Source organism: Dermochelys coriacea, chromosome 2 (genome assembly GCF_009764565.3).
Source record: "Dermochelys coriacea isolate rDerCor1 chromosome 2, rDerCor1.pri.v4, whole genome shotgun sequence".
Taxonomy (NCBI): domain Eukaryota; kingdom Metazoa; phylum Chordata; order Testudines; family Dermochelyidae; genus Dermochelys; species Dermochelys coriacea.
The window spans coordinates 1872786-1878785 of record NC_050069.1 but is presented as its reverse complement, the minus strand read 5'-3'; the positions used below and the strand labels follow the sequence as shown (position 1 = coordinate 1878785).

Genomic DNA, 6000 nt, shown 5'->3' with positions numbered 1-6000 from the left:
TAGTTGAAAGCAGCTATCAAATCCCCCCTCATTCTTCTCTTCTGCAGACTAAACAATCCCAGCTCCCTCAGCCTCTCCTCATAAGTCATGAGGGAAAGGAATGAGTGAGGCATGTTGTCCCAAAAGAATGCCCATAAGACCGAAATAACAAGTCGCACTCACCTGGGGGAGTCACTCGCATATCACACTCACCTCGGGGGGAGTCACTCGTGTCGTGCCCACCTCGGGGGGGTCACTCGTGTATCGTACCCATCTCGGGGGGGGGTCACTCGTGTGTCGCACCCACCTTGGAGGGGTCACATGTGCGTTGCACCCACCTCGGGGGGGTCACTCACAGATCACACTCACCTCAGGGGAGAACCTTGGGGGGGTTCTCTCGCGTATCACACTCACCTCGGGTGGAGTCACTTGTGTGTCGTGCCCATCTCGGGGAGGTCACTCGTGTCTCGTACCCATTTCGGGGGGGTCACTCGTGTGTCGCACCCACCTAGGAGGGGTCACTCGTGTGTCGCACCCACCACGGGGGGTTCATTGGTGCATCGCACCCACCTTGGGGAGGGTCACTCATGTGTCACGCCCACATCCGGGGGGGTCACTTGTGTGTCGCACCCACCTCGGGGGGGTTCGCTCATGTATCGCGCCCACCTCCGGGGGGGTCACTCGTGTATCAAATCCATTTCCGGGGCGGGTCACTGGTGTATCGCACCCACCTCTGGGAGGGTCACTGGTGTATCGCACCCACCTCAGGGGGGGTCACTGGTGTATCGCACCCACCTTAGGTGGGGTCACTGGTGTATCGCACCATCCTCTGGGGGAGTTACTCGCATATCGCACCCACCTCGGGGGTGGGGATCACTCTGTTACATGCACAAAACTGCACAGGATCATTTCAGGGGACAAGACAAGTTGTCACGTTTATTATAACAAAATTTGATTTATGACCAATAACTAATATCTAATACCTATGTATGTATACACACACACACACATACACACACCTCCCAAATGTTCTACAGCTGCTGTATAGTTACCAGTCCTGAATGTAGCTTGAGTTCGTGGCTTGGGTTCGCAGCTTGTGGCGGCTAACTGGCCAGGAAAGCCGGGCACAAGGAAGGGCTGGGTCTCTGTTGGGCACCGATGCCCTTCCATGTTGGCAGCAGAATGTTACCCTCCAAAGTCTTCCATCTCACCCATCCTTTTTGTAGGCTTTAGTTTGAATCCAGAGTCTATAGGTCTTGCTGTGTCACGCTGCCTCTGGGTTCGGTGTGACTGATCACCCATCAATTGCAGACATGACTTTCAGCCTAGGACCTGGCTTTGATGTTTCTTCAATTGTACTTTTGTTCTTTTCTTTTCAGGGTGGACTCTTCTTGCTTTGTCACGGCTTTTGTCTGCATCTTCAGCCCTTGGTGTTTACACTTTATTTCATCAGGACAGGCTGGGGCTGGAGGTTGATGCCATCATCCATCCATACCTCATTCCCACATCTAAAGTACACGAATCAGATTACAGCAGGGTTTTGTAAAAATGAAGTGAGCATTTTAAAATGGGTTACAACATGGACACGTGTAAGGAATGGCAAACAGGGAGCAGAAGTTACAATCTTGAAGCCCTGCAAGTTTTAGTGATTTAAGCAGAAATTGGATTGAAAGTGAAACTCAATTAGCCAGTTATTGGGGTACCTGGTTTTATGAATGAATGTAGTTTCATTCATAAAACTTTTCTTATGAAGTTATATTAATAAAGTGAACAATTAAAAAAAATTTCATTGATCAGTTTTACAACTCGTGCGTCGCACCCACCTTGGGGGGGTCACTCACATGTCATGCCCACCTCTGGGTGGTCACTCGTGTGTCGCACCCACCTCTGGGGGGTCACTGGTGTATTGCACCCACCTCGGGGGGGTCACTCGTGCCTCTAGGGTGGGGGAAGCGAAACGCAGCATCTCCCCCACCCCCGGCAGAGGCGGGGCCATGATACCGGCTGTTCCTGGGTCTCTCCGGGAGCCTGGACCCTGGGACGGGCCGGCTACGGCTCTAGGGCAGCCAGACACTGGCGCGTTACTGAGGTTGGGGACAGCTCGGCCCCCCTGCCGGGGGGGAGCGGCCCCTGCAGAGGCAGTGGGGGTCAGTGTGGGCGGGGTCGGCGGGCAGGGTGCGGTGGGCCTCACCGTGGGTTGAGAGTGCGGGGCGAGTACGGGCGGGTGGCAGCTGGGCAGTGGGAACTCATACTTACCTGGCAGGGGAGATACCATGATCACGAAAGTGGTTTTCCCAGGGTGAGGCTCATCCATTGCACTGCGGGTGTGCTGACCCCTGCGATTTCCCCAAATGTGGGAAACTCAGCTGCACCATTTGTGGTAGTGGGGGGCTGCGTTCACGCTCTCCCCGACACGCGGTCAAAGGCAGAGAGAAAAGCTCCGGGAGGATTGTTCAGAGCACGCTAGGTTTTACCCACAGCTTTGTCCCGCACGTTCCTCCAGGAGGGCTTAGCCCCTGCGCCCTGTCTCGGCTCAAGGGGAGCTCCCTGGCTGCTTTGTTCTCTTTTCTACTGCTTGCAAGTAGCCCTTGGCGCGCTTGGAAACTTTAGCTTACAACAATCTGTGTTTTCGGCTGCTCTGTTAATTGGAGGTTGGCTGCCGGCTGCTTTGTTGTTTTCCCTTCCTTCCCTGGGCTTTTGGATCGGGCCTACTCGCTAGTCTGCCTTTGGGGGCCTTGGACCACTGCCTTCTTTTGCCCTATGGGGAGCTGCCTGGCTGCCCTGCCTCTTTCCCTGCTTGCAGCTTTTTGCCCATCCCTCCTTCTTGGGCTCTTTCTCCTCTGACGGGAGGATGGCCTGTCAACAATGCCTGTCTCACCTTGTCCTCTCATCCAACGTGCAGGCTCGCCTCCTGCCCTGGGGCCGCTTTGGCTTTTGCTCTTTCTTCTTTCTCTCGGTAGCAACCCTCTCTGTGCTACTGAGAGTAGGCTGGCACAGCCCCATGGTGGAGGAGGTCTTTCTGTCGCTTTAGGCCCACCGCCTCCCCGAATGCCCTTAGCTATGCTGGGGGTTAGGTCGGCGTAGCCATGTCGCCCGGGAGTGGGTTTCCCATTTACACAACCCTGACGGACGGAGGTATTTTGACTTAACTGTTCAGCACGCACCAACCCTCCGGCCTGGTCTGCACGGGGAATGTAAGTCGGCACAGCTACATCAGTCCGGGCCATGGACGGAAGAATTCTTCCGTCAACCTCGCTCCCACCTGTCGGGGAGGTGGATGGCCTATGCCAACAAGAGAAACTCTCTTCTGGACCCTTCTCCCCAAACAGAAGGGCACTGTCCCTGGAGACTCTGCTGGTTAAAAAAAGAGAAATAGTTTAACTGCATTTCTGCGTGAGAAGGTTGACTTTGTATTGCTTCCCTTGTGTCTCCTTATAGCAGTTTGTGTTCTGAAATCTTTAGGATTTTACTTCATTTATGATGAAATCTGCTTGTAACTTTATTCTAATTTTGAATGAGGAACTAGACAAGAGCTTTTTTGTGTGTTGTCGGAGGATTGTTTAAAAACCTGCGATTCGACTTTCTGCTGCCTTTCCATTAAATTGCCTCTAAAGGCCCACTTCAAACCTCCACTTCCAAAATAACTCTCTCCAACATACAGTCCTCAGGCATACATAAGATACTTAGCAACAAGAAGAAAGTCAAGGAAAGTGGGGGCCCCTTACTGAATGAGGGAGGCAACCTAGTGACAGAGGATGTGGAAAAACCTAATGTTCTCCATGCTTTTTTTGTCTCTGTCTTCACGAACAAGGTCAGCTCCCAGACGACTGCACTGGGCAGCACAGCCTGGGGAGGAGGTGACCAGCCCTCTGTGGAGAAAGAAGTGGTTCGGGACTATTTAGAAAAGCTGGATAGCACAAGTTCATGGGGCCAGATGCGCTGCTTCTGAGAGTGCTAAAGGAGTTGGCGGATTGATTGCAGAGCCATTGGCCATGATCTTCGAAAACTCATGGCGATCGGGGGAGGTCCCGGACGACTGGAAAAAGGCTAATGTAGTGCCCATCTTTAAAAAAGGGAAGGAGGAGGATCCGGGGAAACTACAGGCCAGACAGTCTCACCTCAGTCCCTGGAAAAATCATAGAGCAGGTCCTCAAGGAATCAATTCTGAAGCACTTAGAGGAGAGGAAAGTGATCAGGAACAGTCAGCATGGATTCACCAAGGGCAAGTCATGCCTGACTAACCTAATTGCCTTCTATGACAAGATAACTGGCTCTGTGGATGAGGGGAAAGCAGTGGACGTGTTGTTCCTTGACATTAGCAAAGCTTTTGACATGGTCTCTCACAGTATTCTTGCCAGCAAGTTAAAGAAGTATGGGCTGGATGAATGGACGATAAGGTAGATAGAAAGCTGTCTAGATCATCGGGCTCAACAGCTAGTGATCAATGGCTCCATGTCTAGTTGGCAGCCGGTATCAAGCGGAGGGCCCCCAGGGTCGGTCCTGGGGCTGGTTTTGTTCAATATCTTCATTAATGATCTGGAGGATGGCGTGGACTGCACCCTCAGCAAGTTTGCAGATGACACTAAACTGGGAGGAGAGGTAGATACGCTGGAGGGTAGGGATAGGAGACAGAGGGACCTAGACAAATGGGAAGATTGGGCCAAAAGAAATCTAATGAGGTTCAATAAGGATAAGTGCAGGGTCCTGCACTTAGGATGGAAGAATCCAATGCACCGCTACAGACTAGGGACCGAATGGCTCGGCAGCAGTTCTGCGGAAAAGGACCTAGGGGTGACAGTGGACGAGAAGCTGGATATGAGTCAGCAGTGTGCCCTTGTTGCCAAGAAGGCCAATGGCATTTTGGGATGTATAAGTAGGGGCATAGCGAGCAGATCGAGGGACGTGATCGTTCCCCTCTATTCGACACTGGTGAGGCCTCATCTGGAGTACTGTGTCCAGTTTTGGGCCCCACACTACAAGAAGGATGTGGATAAATTGGAAAGAGTACAGCGAAGGGCAACAAAAATGATTAGGGGTCTAGAGCACATGACTTATGAGGAGAGGCTGAGGGAGCTGGGATTGTTTAGTCTGCAGAAGAGAAGAATGAGGGGGGATTTGATAGCTGCTTTCAACTACCTGAAAGGGGGTTTCAAAGAGGATGGCTCTAGACTGTTCTCAATGGTAGCAGATGACAGAACGAGGAGTAATGGTCTCAAGTTGCATTGGGGGAGGTTTAGATTGGATATTAGGAAAAACTTTTTCACTAAGAGGGTGGTGAAACACTGGAATGCGTTACCTAGGGAGGTGGTAGAATCTCCTTCCTTAGAGGTTTTTAAGGTCAGGCTTGACAAAGCCCTGGCTAGGATGATTTAACTGGGACTTGGTCCTGCTTTGAGCAGGGGGTTGGACTAGATGACCTTCTGGGGTCCCTTCCAACCCTGATATTCTATGATTCTATGATTCTATGACCCCCTCTGAGGTGCGTGTGACACACGAGTGACCCCCCCAGAGGTGGCCGTGATACACAAGTGACACCCCCCCGGAGATGGGTGCCATCACGAGAGAACCCTCTGAGGTGAGTGCGATACATAAGTGAACCCCCGGAGGTGGGTGCGACACACAAGTAACCCCACCGACGATGGGCACAACACACAAGTGACCCCCCCGAGGTCGGCGTGACACAAAAGTGACCCTCCCGGAGGTGGGCGCAATACCGAGTGACCCCCCCCGAGGTGAGTGCAATACGTGAGTGACCCCCCAAGGTGCCCCCACAAAGTGAGTGCGACATGCAAGTGACCCCCCCCCCCCGACGTGGGCGTGATATACCAGGGACCCCCCCGAGGTGGGCGTGATATACCAGTGACCCCCCTGAGGTGGGTGCTATATACCATTGACCCCCCGCCCAGTCCATGTCACTGCAGCCGGCCAGGGGCTGGCCCTCCTCCAGGCCCGGGGAGGCACCGGGGCGCAGTGTGGGCCCCGCCCAGAGAGGCCAAAGAATCACTGTATTATCTTTTCCCT

The 6000-nt window shown here is 53.0% G+C and overlaps 1 long non-coding RNA gene and 1 other non-coding gene across 2 annotated transcripts in view; one reads left to right on the top strand and one right to left on the bottom strand.

The window, feature by feature from the left end:
* Positions 1-2227: 2227 nt before the first annotated feature.
* Positions 2228-2391, top strand: LOC119852359. Its single transcript, XR_005291627.1, has one exon. It is a non-coding gene; the product is annotated as a U1 spliceosomal RNA (small nuclear RNA).
* Positions 2392-2651: 260 nt separating this feature from the next.
* LOC122458567 overlaps positions 2652-6000 on the bottom strand; it is a 93753-nt gene continuing 90404 nt past the window's right edge. The window contains exon 3 of the long non-coding RNA XR_006278612.1: positions 2652-2863. This is a non-coding gene — a long non-coding RNA (uncharacterized LOC122458567). The remainder of the gene's footprint in view (positions 2864-6000) is intronic.